Here is a 12,603-nt window from a genome sequence, read left to right as displayed (position 1 = left end):
TTACTAAGACTGAATAGAATAGAAACTAGCCAGGCAGTGATGGTGCACGCCTTTAATCCCAATACTCAGGAGTCAGGGGCAGGGGGATCTCTGAGTTCAAGGCCAGCCTGGTCTACACAATGAGTTCTAGGACAGCCAGGGCTACACAGAGAAACCCTGTCTGGAAAACAAACAAACAAAAGACTAGAAACCGTGGACTCAGTGGTCAGTGGCTGTTCTTGATGACTAAGACCATAGTCAAGAGGTCGGCAGGACTCAGCAGTTAGAATCAGGGCATGGTGATTATGGCTTTTTCCAGGGATCAGAACCAGGTCTAAGGGCCAAGGCCATGACTGAGTCATCAGAACAATGTCTCTCCATAAGTAGTGGCCAGGCCCAACCGGGCCTAGGGTGTCAGATCAAGCAAGATTGGGTATGAGTGCGGTGGTATGATGTTACATCTTCTCAGTATCTGTGGGACCCCACCACCATCTTCCCTGCCTCTGTCCACTCACAAATCTCTGTCTCTCTCACTGTCTTTTTCTTTCTTGCTGTCCTGTCCCCAGCCCTGTCGTTATCTCTCCCAATGTCTGTCTCCTGTCTCAGTGTCCTTGTGTTCTCTAATTCTTGTCTAGCTCTCTTGGGAGTTATCTCTTTTTCTCTCTGTGTGTCCCCTCTCCCCACATCTGTCTCTCTGAAAGTCTCTGTAGCCCCTCGGGCTTTCTCCATGGTTGTGTTCCCTGCCCCTGATCTTCTTTTTGAGAGGGGGATGGTAAGTAGAGAATTATGGGACCGTGAGTGTGTGTCTCTGTATATGTATGTGTGTCTGTGGGGCTGGCAGTGGGTATGTGTGAGTGTGTGTGTGTCTGTGTGTGTATCTGTGGGGTAACAGTATGTATGTGTGAGTGTCAGAGTGTATATGTGTGTGTGTGTCTGTGGGTAGCAGTGTATATGTGTGAGTGTGTGAATCAATATGTGTGAGTGTGTGTATGTGTGTGTGGAGGTGGTAGTGTATGTACGTCTGTGTGTGTGAGTGTGTGTCTATGGAAGTGACAGTGTGTATGTGTGAGTGCATATGTCTGTGGGGTGGCAGTGTGTATGTGTGAATGTGTTTGCCTGTGTGTATGTGTGTCTGTATGAGTGTGTGAGGTAGCAGTGTGTATGTGTGAGTATATGTGTGTATTGTGGGTGTGGGTATGTGTCTGTGTGTTTTTTTTCTATGTGTCTGTGGAGGCGGCAGTGTGTATGTGTGAGTGTCTGTATGTGTGAGTGTGTATGTGCAGGGTGGCAGTATGTATATGTGAGTGCTTGCTTCTGTGTGTATGAATGTGTATGTGTTTGTGTGTATGAGTGTGGGGGGGAGGGTAACAGTATGTATGTATGAGTGCATGTGTCTGTGGGGTAGCAATGTGTATGGTGAGTATGTGTGGGTGTGTGGGTATGTGTGTGCCACTTCCCTAATATGTACCCTTCCAGCTATGGCTTCTGCTTCATCCTTCACTCAAGGCCAGACCTCGCTGGCCAGTCCACAGCACACATCCCCTCCAGCCATGCCTCTACCCGATCACTGTATGTGTCAGGGAGCCGAGAGGATGGATAGAGATCTTGTTCTTGGAGTGAGAATGTGAGAACTTTTGGGGAGCCCTTCCACATACCCATGTAGTAGTATACACCTCTGCAAAGCTATGCACACCCTCACACGAGCACACTGTGCACAACCATGCACTCTCCACAGACTCACTGTTCACCGTGAACCCAGCTAGTCAGATTCATATGTGAAACTCATACCAGACTCTGCACACACATGTACACACATGCACATACACATGTGCACACAAATAAACACACATACATACACATTACACCTATGCACACACATGTACACACACATGCACACATGCACATACATGCACAGGCACGCACACATAGAGAAGGCATTGATGAGGAAAGGATTAGGTCATGGCTACAGTACAGGGCACAATGATGGTGGTACACAGTGAGGTGGTACACAATGAGGTGGTACACAATGAGGTGGTACACAGTGAGGTGGTACACAATGAGGTGGTACACAGTGAGGTGGTACACAGTGAGGTGGTACACAGTGAGGTGGTACACAATGACACAATGATGGTCAGGCTGGGTCAGCATAACAAGAACACTTGGACAAAGTGAGGGTAGTGTGTGTGTGTGTGTGTGTGTGTGTGTGTGTGTGTCTGTGGACTGGCCCTGATATGGGCAACACTGCAAGCCTGGGTCACACTCGAGCTGAGTACCAGGGTAGCCAGGGCCTTCTAACCAAGGGTAGATGCAGCCTATGTTCCGTTGAGTGACCAGTGCAGAGGCCATGCCCTGAACCAGACAAGAAGACCCTTACTGTCCCCACCCCACCCCCACCCAGTTTAGTCTCAGCAAGACCCTGTGCTGTGGGGCACAGCTCTGCCCCCACACCCCACATGCAGCACAAACACTATTTGCAAATATTTCTAAAAATGCTGAGAACAGGAACCACAGAGCAGGTGGAGGACTGGAGTGGAAAGCCCCATTCACCCACGGGACTGAAACTCAGGGACCCAGAACCTTGAGGAGATTTGCATTGTGCTGGGGGAGGTTGGCCCTGGATCAGTGGGCCCAGAGAGTTCCTGGTTTCTCACTTCCATTATGTCAGCCTCCCCAACCCCCAAAAAATGGCCAGGCCTAGGCTATGGATGAGTTTCAATGACCAGGACCTTAGGATGAGTCACGGAGGACTTCCTGGGAGGCTCAGGCAGCAGACCTGCCCAGATGGATTGCAGAGCCAGAGGGAGCCATGGCCAGGACATGACACCTTAGGGGTGTGCTGTCTCTGTGTTCCATGCCCTCTCTGCTCCTCACAGTCCGTCTGCCACCTCACAACCCATGCTGTCGCTCTGGGACCCAGACCTGGCCAGCCTGGGTACCTGTGGAATACACCCAAAGAAGCAGTCCCCAGCTTCAGGATCCACAACTACTTCCCCTACAGACACGAGTGATCTCAGCCCACATGTCTAGGGGCCACAGAAGCCCCCTAAGGCCCTACTCTGCTCATAGGGGTTACGTCAGGCCCTCCTTCCACCAGCCAAGACAACACACAGGCAAGGTGATGTGCATGAGAGTCACTCCATGGGTACCTGTGTCTGAGATACACCCGGTGGGTATCCTGGCCAGGATCTGGTGACCAACCCAACCTGTGTCCCTAGAGGATTACTCCGTGCCTGCACTCACCTACCCACCTAAGTCCAAGCTTGGTCTGATTCAGGGCCCCTTGCAGACCTAAAAGTCAGCCATGGGACAGGGACAAGGATGCCTCTTCCAACACATAAAGTCTTCTACTAACACAGTAAGGTAGACACACAAACATACCAGATGCAGAGACACACAGGCATGCAGAGAAGGCAAGTAGACACAAATGCGTGCATAGAGGCACAAACATACAGATATATGCAGACAAATATACACAGTAACTTACAAGTACACAGATACACAGACAGACAAACATGCACAACAGACACACACAGAACACAAAATCAAGTATACACAGACAAATTTACACAGAAGCTCACAGGTGCACAGATATACGAGACATACCCAAACAGGCACACACATGGGAACACATAAAGACATAGAAGCAGACACGTGCAGACTTAAAGACCCACAGACATGGAGAGATACAAAAACACACAACGGGGACACAGAGATATAGAGACACACAGACCCACAAATATAAACAAACACAGAGACACCCAGAAACAAAAACACACTCAGACATTCCACTCCCAATGGGCACACACATGGACATTCACAGCACAGTCACACAGACACACGTAACAGATGCAGAAGTGCGGGCATACATGTCACCCAACACACACTGGTATTCACACACAGGTGTGCTCACAAACCCCATACACTCACACATACAAGTTGACACTGGCACCCACACTCTGAGGCACATGCTTAGCCACAGCCGGCTGACACTGCACACCCCACACACGTCCCAGAGACTCCCACAGAACTGGAAGCACACCCAGGCCCACACAGGCTCTCAGGCCACACACATGGGACATCCCAGACACATGTGGGATGCAGATGTTCACTGGTTTCATGAGGACTCACAGGCCTGTCCTTGAATATTCCCCTGAATGGGGGCTTCCTTCTTAAAACACAGGGGCCCCACTCTTTACAGATAAGCATCCAGACAGAGACACTACCAGGCCCAGACCACATTAGACACACACAACACTGCACTGTCCCACACTCAAACACAGCTCTGGCACCTGAGCCAGTCACACAGAACCCAGACATGGGCCCGTGTGCTAGAGAGACATAAGCAATGGTAGCCAAGGAGTTCACATCATGCCCATTCACACACACACACACACACACACACACACACACACACACACTACACATCTTACACACACACACCTCACACACACACTGTGAACAGGTTTGCAGTCCTGACTGAAGCCCTGCTCTACCCAATTTAGTGAGTCCTGAGCCTGAACCCTCTTACCCTCACAGCCCCTGACCTCTCGCTGTATGTTGCCCAGCTATGGCCCCTTCCCACTCCTAGCATGCCACCCTGGGATGTCGGTCCCGTGCATCACCACACACATGCTCTTGGGATAAGGCCCTGGAAGGCTCTGGACCATCTGCAGCTCATGCCATTGCCTGCCCTGGTAACCCTCTCCTGCACACAAGGGCTGCAAGGGTCAATGATACAAATCCATCCATGCCCTGACCCCAGCTTGGCCCAGGGCAGCCATGATGGGAGGACATCCCCTGACCCCAGCCTAAGACAGTTGTTGCCCAGAGCAGCCCCGTAACCCAGGATCGCTGTTGGAGGTCGGCAGCACTTGACCCCTGCCCAAGCTAGATGATGGGGGAGGGTAGGCCCAGCCATTAACAGCTGCTGTAGCAAGGCATGCCCTGAGCCCAGGCTAGCCCAGGACTGCTGCTTGGGCACCCCTGACTCCAGCTCCAGAAGTCTGCTGGGGGTGTAGGGGACTGAATAAATGTCCCTCTTTTCCCTCACCACAGAGACCTCTGAATCCCACTCCTAGAGCCCACTGGTCCCAAACCCTCACGGGTCAGCGGCATCTTGAGGCTGGGAGCCTATAGAAGTCAGGGCCAGCTGTGCCCCTTGACGTGGGGCTCCAAAGAATGCAAGAACCAATCCCCACCCAGCCACAAGTCCTGGCTACCACAGAGTCTCACCACACACACCTCTCCTGTGAACCTAGTCAGGAGAAATGTAAGGGACTGGGGTGACCCTTACAGCCCTGGAGACCCTGGAGCAGCCGATCTCACTGGAGGCCCCAGATCCCAGGAGTCCAGGCACCGAGCCTGGTACAGAACTCCAGCTCTGACTCGTGTGCCCTCGCCCAGCAATCTCCACACGTGGTTTGGGACTATTGCAATTATGCCTTGTGTTTTTCTCTGTTTAAAAAAAAAAAAGTTAATTTCTAATAACACTTTAATGTGGTGAACACATGCACTCTGAGGAATGTTTGCTAAAGCAAAAGTGGGACTGGGGACACAGCTCAGCGCTAAAGCACGCTCACCTCCTGGGCTAGAACATGGCTGCTCACAGGAAGCCCTGGGTTTCCCCTGCGCATGCACGTGCACACATATCAGAGGGGCTGGAGAGAGAGCTCAAGGGTTAAGAGCACTGGCTGCTTTCCAAGGGAATCCAGATTCAATTCCCAGCACCCACATGGCAGCTCTCTACTGTAATCCCAGTTCTAGGGTACCCTGAAGGACCCTTCAAGCAGGTGAAGCATAGAAGCTCACACACACACAAACACGCACACACACCGGTGCATTAGAATATAAGATAAATGAATTACATGTTTAAAATGAAAACCTTAAAAAGAGAGAGGGGCTGGCAGAAACAAAGGTTGTTAGACTCCAACACACATTGGAGCAAGGTGGAAAGGGCCGAGTGTCCTAGGGTCCAGGAAATAGCCCTTGCCCCACCATCCTGTCCTGAAAGCAGATGGCTGGGGTGCTCAGGAGCTCCCTCTAGAGGACTGGGTGGAAGTTGCCATGTACCAGCAATGGAAGGAGAGGCTGCACAGAGAGGGTGATAATGAACTAGGATATCAGGGGTGCTGATGAACATGCTGGTGACCTCACACTGCGCAGGCCAGGAGCAGCCCCTAACATCGACTCTCTGCAGCTTATCTGGCTCAGGTTTGCTGTCTGGACAGTGAAAACCCTCCAGCTCTGTGCGCCTCCTGACCCCCTCATGCCCATGTTTGACACCAGCTGTCCGGAGCCCTCAGAGCCCCTCAGGAAGCACAGAATCACACGTCAGGATGGCTTGACAAGGTCCCAGCTGGTTAGAATGCAGGGATTTCCATCGAGGGCACTAGGCTCCGTATGGCTCCATGGCGGTCAGACGTGGGTAAGGTTCCCCAACCCTAGGCAGGATCTTGCCACCCACACTGGCTCCCATTATAGAAGCTAGAATGACCCATCTGATTGGAAGGGTGGCAGTGATCCTTTGGTCCCATCGTTCTTGCTACACACTTGTTTCAGAGAAAGGGTGAAGGGTTGGAGCCCCACATTTCCAGTGGCTCTTTAGGAGAGTGTCCCAGTGTCTGCCCCTCAGCCGGCACTATCAGAGCCACTTTGGTCTTAGCTATCTTACTTCCATGCAGCTACATAGGGACCCTCACTACAGAAGTGTCATGGGTCCAGGGCTAGGGACACCAAGTCCATAGAGGAAAGCACTGTAGAGCTGAGTCTGAAGAGACACACAGCTGCTGGCTTGCCGGTGGCTTGCCTGTGGCCTGTTTTATATCCTGAGGTTTCCAACTTGGGCAGCATAAGACATAGCTCATACGTGGACCTGTGCAGGAGACGTAGTTGGGAATGGCTGAGAACAGATGGAGTGTGGCCTTAGGGTTGTCAGAAGGAATCTCGGGGCTGTAGGCATGTGTGCCTCTCAAGAGAAACAAACAGAAACATAGCCAGATGGGACAGGCGGCCTACTGTGCTCACCTTGCTGACCTCCAAGCACAGACGGGGATCACACAGCATGTCTCTGAAGGCTCCCACAGACCTGAGCACCTCACGCCTGTGTCCTTGTCTCACTAAGAGCCTGACCCTCCCAGCCAGACTGTTTGCTGAATGTCCATGTCGCCTGCAAACCAGGCTTCCCTCCCAGGGCAGCAACTGAGGAAGCAGCTCTGTTTCCCGCCACCCTCAGACCCCACAGAGCTGCCCAAACCAGGCAAGTAGCTAAGGGGACTCCCCGTGCCTTGTCTCAACACCTCACTTGGTGTTCCTGGCCCATCAACTGGAGATGAGCACTAATCTCAGTGGGCTGCTAGCACAGCTCAGAGCAAAGGTACAGCCTTCGCCCAGCCCAGCAAAGTGGAAAAGGCTTGCCCTGGTCTCCATAGTGAGCAGTCAGGTTACATCTGCCTCAGCAGCTCAGAGCTGGCACTGAGCAAGCAAACCCTGCTGCCCCCGTGTGAGCATAACCAACGTTGCACATACAGCACGCGGACTCTCCCTCTAGGGATGATGGGGGAAGGAGCGTTTGTCAGGGTGTGAAGGGCGGCCTGCCCCATGAAGCTTCGGACTAAAGGGATGTATTCCTATCTAGTAATTTTAGACGGAAGCACATACCCCACCTATTTAGGGTGGGTAGGGGCATGTGCCTTCTTATAAGTCTGTATTGAGATTGCAGACTTAAACTCCTGACCCAGGAGCACACCTCCTGACCCCTGTGCAATTGTCCCAGCATCCTCTCTGCTATTGGCTTCCTGGGGTCTGTTGGGACCCCCACCCCTGCCAATCAAGACTGGCACACAGGGGATGTGATCAGGCCTAGCCCTGGGGCTGGTCAAGGCACAGATGATGCCGCAACTCCAGGTGTGCCTGCTGGGACTCCAGAGTGTTGTAATGCTGGGCTCGTGCGCCCCCTGGTGACCATGTGTGTCATTGCACATGGAAGGCCAGATTCAGATACTTGGCTCTACCCAACCAGGTGTACTTTCAATGACAAAACAGACCCAGAATGTGTGCACACGCAAATGTCCATGTGTGTGTTCACATGTTTACACACCTGTGTCCCAGGGAGTTCATATATCACCCATGATAAATGTAGACACTGGAGGAAATAGTATGACAGGGGAGCCAAAGGTTGTGTGGTTTTACAGCGTCCTGCCAATCAGGACTGAACTGTAGTCAGTTTGGAAGCAGGTCACCACTGAATCTGGAGAGGGTGCCCCCAGGAGCAGATCTCTGCTGTCACCATGTGGCCATTGGTGGTATTATCTTTGCAGCCCACAGGAAGCTCCTCTAACGCAGGCGCGTGGAGGGACTTTCTAACTAAGGCAGTGGTTCTCAACCTGTGGGTCAGGACCCCCACCAAGGGGTCCGATGTCTTTTCTACATGAGTCGAATGTCAGATATTCTGTATATCAGATACTCACATTATGACTTGTAACAGTAACCAAACTATAGCTATGAGGTAGCAAAAAGATAATTTTACGTTTGGGGTGACAACATAAAGAGCTGTAGTACAAGGTCACAGCGTCAGGAAGGCTGAGAACCTCCGCGCTAAGGTGAACAGGAGTACATGCCTGGGTTTTGATGATCAAGTTGAGAGTTCAGGCTTGTACTGCAGTTTGGGAGAGACACTCCAAGAAGGCTCGTCTTCTCCTCAAGGTTACCCCAAGACTCTGTACACGCCCTGTGCACAATGTACCAGCAACAGGAAAAATTAAAAATTAAATAAATAAGCCCCAGTCTGGGCTCCTGGGCAGTCTAGATTCCCACAATCCACACAGATCCATGGACACGCCAGGAAACAAAGAGAACTAATAACTGAAGTGGGGAGAGGGCTAAGTGTCAACTGAATTAGGGGGTACGCAGGGCCACCAGCTCCAGCCGCCCCGCCCCCCACCTGCACCGTCCCTGATACCGGTTGGGTTCCTAGGGCCTAACGATACTTTGCAATCTGGTGTCTGGCACTGAGGAAGCACGGTTAGGCCAGTCGTGAGACTGGTCAGGTTTGTCACACTAACTGGTTGCCTACGCACCTGCGATACACCTGTGGCGTCTCCACAATGACCACAGCGCAGTGCTCAGGTGCCCCCTGGTGGATAGATGCACCACTGCGTGCAGTGCCAAGCCAAGCTCAAAAACTGGCACCCACAGAAACCTACTACGATAGAAGCTTCTTAAAATATATACCTATGTGAAAGAAATCTAAATGAAGTCGCCACATAACAGAAGAGACGAAGGCCCAACTAGACATCTCTGACCACCAAGTGAAGCCTCCAGTGTCTGTGTGTGTGTGTGTGTGTGTGTGTGTTCAGACACTTGTGTCTCTAATCCTCCTCCCTGCCCACTGAGGCTCCAGCACTGTTCACTTTATCACAAATGAGTCGGGCATGAAGATAGAACAACATTGGTAGAAATATATGAAGGGATCTTGAGGTTATATGATGGTGTTAAAGTCTCACTGTTGACCGGGATTCTCTGGTTGACCACATTGCAGTCACCACTGAGTCTGGAGCCAAGGTGTAGCAGTTCTGGAGTTGAGCCTGGGCCAAGTGCGGAGGGGCTCTGAGCTCAGAGTTCCCCGGAGTCTACTGTGACTACAAAGCTCCTCCCAGCCCTGTTCTAACCCGCATGGGCCTGAAGCCTGCAAGAGCAAGACTCTACTGACCTCATGTGGCCACTAGTAGAATTGCACTTGCTGCCTACTGGAAACTCCTTAGAGCTCTCCTCAGAGCAGGGTGGGGAAGGGCTGTTTTCTCATGGCAGGTGGGGTCAGTAGCTCTTCCTTCTAGTGTGGGAGACGGCGCATGCTCTGACTAGTCATACAGTTACGATGGGGAAGGGCATGTGTTCCCATGTGTCTAAGGCTGGAGGAAATATGCATGCCCTGCACTTGGAAGTCAAGGTAGGGGTGCAGGTTTACCCACCCAGGCTCATGTCCACCTCATGGTAATGCCCGGGCTCTGTGCGTGCCATGTGCGTGCACAGTTACTGGCAGCAGGTTCCAAGGCCCAAGCCAGGCTCCTCAGCAGCCTAGACTCCACATTCCATGTGGGCACACGGCCGCACCCCACAGTAAGAGGATTTATGACTAAAGTGAAGTGATGTTCCTGAAATTTGACAGAATTAAGGAATTCTGGGGGCCAGTGTCGCCAGCCAACCCCACCTGCATTTCCCTGAGGGCTTTGAGTTTCTAAGACATGGTGGGATACCCACTGTCTGACACTGAGGGAGCGTGGTCAGTCCCTGCCCTGGAACGGTGGACTCAGATCACATTGGCATGTCAACTAAGGACCACAATGCACAGAGCAGAGTTCATCTGCCCCCTGGTGGCTAGACGCACCACTGCAACCTCTCAAAGAATTGGCCCCACCCAGCCAGGTAGACTCTCAGGCACAAGTGATAACCACGTACTCAGAGAGCATGTATACGCCTCTGAGTGTGTGTGTGTGTGGTGTGTCTGTCTGACTGTCTGTCTGTCTGTCTGTCTGTCTGTCTGTCTGTCTGTCTGTCTGTCTGTCTGTCTGTCTGTCTGTACATCTGGGTCTAATCCTCCCCACTGAGGCTCCAGCACTGGTCAAAGTATCCCAAATGAGTGGGGCATGAAGAGAGGCCAACCATAGTAGAAATAGAGATTGTGAGATGTGTTACAGTCTCACTATTGGCCAGGATTCTCTGGTGTCACACCACCTCCAGTAGGATCTGTGTGACAAGTTCCACAGACTGAGGCAATCGACCTCAAAAGAGGGAGGCCTCCTGGAACCGGTTGTGGAACTCTTCACCGGAGAAAAATTATTGAGCCGTAGTTCTCATGGCAAACTATCTGTTTTGTTTTCTCTTATTCCTTTTCTTATTTATATGTTCCTGGTAGCCTAGGCCAAGATCTTAAGCGAGAATAATGGGTAAGAAACCATCCCTAGAGATGGGGCCACTAACATGACCTTATCCCCAGGGAAACCAAAGCTTTACTTTCTAAATCATTTACAAAACTATTATGATAAAAACTTTCCCAAAAATAAAATTTCATATGGCTATACATGTGAGGTGGGTTTTGGTATATGGTAAAGAAAGCCTTAATTAGAAAGAATTAAAATAGTTTAAATTTATGCATTGAAGATTTATAAAACATCAGGCATCAGATGTTAAATAATAATTGACCATAAGTGGCTGGAGAGTTAGCTCAGCAGTTAAGAGCACTGACCATAAAAATTTATTAACCTGCTCTTGGAAATATACCACTAGCCTTGGACGACTGTCCCATTAAATACATCCTTTTAGAGTTGTTATATTTTTGATGGTTTATAATGATGTTATCTGTTCTGTTTGTGATTCACTGAACACATAGTTTCAGAGTTGTAATGCTTGGATGATTTTTGTGCTTTACTGTGTCAAATGATTTTTGTTGGTATTTGTGATTGTTTCACTGGATACAGTTTCTTTTTTATTAGATATTTCTTCATTTACATTTCAAATGCTATCCCAAAAGTCCCCTATACCCTCCCCCCAGCCCTGCTCCCCAACTCACTCACTCTGGCTTCCTGGCCCTGGCATCTCCCTGTACTGGGGCATATGATCTTCGAAAGACCAAGGGCTTCTCCTCCCATTGATGGACGACTAGGCCATCCTCTGCTACATATACAACTAGAGACACAGCACTGGGGGGGAAGGTACTGGTCAGTTCATATTGTTGTTCCTCCTATAGGGTTGCAGACCCCTTTAGCTCTTTGGGTACTTTCTCTAGCTCCTTCATTAGAGGCCCTGTGTTCCATCCAATAGATGACTATGAGCATCCACTTCAGTGTTTGGCAGGTACTGGCATAGCCTCACAAGAGACAGCTATATCATGTCAGCAAAATCTTTCTGGCATATGAAATAGTGTCTGAGTTTGGTGGTTGTATATGGGATGGATCCCCGGGTGGAGCAGTCTCTGGATGGTCCTTTCTTCAGTCTCAGCTCCAAACTTTGTCTCTGTAACTCCTTCCATGGGTATTTTGTTCCCCATTCTAAGAAAGAGCGAAGTATCCACACTTTGGTCTTCCTTCTTCTTGAGTTTCACGTGTTTTGCAAATTGTATCTTGGGTATTCTAAGTTTCTGAGCTAATATCTGCTTATCAGTGAGTGCATATCATGTGTGTTCTTTCGTGATTGGGTTACCTCACTCAGGATGACCTTCCAGATCCGTCCATTTGCCTAAGAATTTCATAAATTCATTGTTTTTAATTGCTGAGTAGTACTCCATTGTGTAAATGTACCACATTTTCTGTATCCATTCCTCTGTTGAGGGACATCTGGGTTCTTTCCAGCTTCTGGGTATTATAAATAAGGCTGCTCTGAACATAGTGGAGCAATAGCAAAAACTATTCTCAACAATAAAAGAACCTCTGTGGAATCACCATGCCTGACCTCAAGCTGTACTACAGAGCAATTGTGATAAAAACTGCACGGTACTGGTACAACAACAGACAGGTAGATCAATGGAATAGAAGACCCAGAAATGAACCCACACACCTATGGTCACTTGATCTTTGACAAGGGAGCTAAAACTATCCAGTGGAAAAAAGACAGCATTTTCAACAAATGGTACTG

Source organism: Mus pahari, chromosome 7 (genome assembly GCF_900095145.1).
Source record: "Mus pahari chromosome 7, PAHARI_EIJ_v1.1, whole genome shotgun sequence".
Classification (NCBI taxonomy): Eukaryota; Metazoa; Chordata; class Mammalia; order Rodentia; family Muridae; genus Mus; species Mus pahari.
This window is presented reverse-complemented; position numbering follows the sequence as displayed.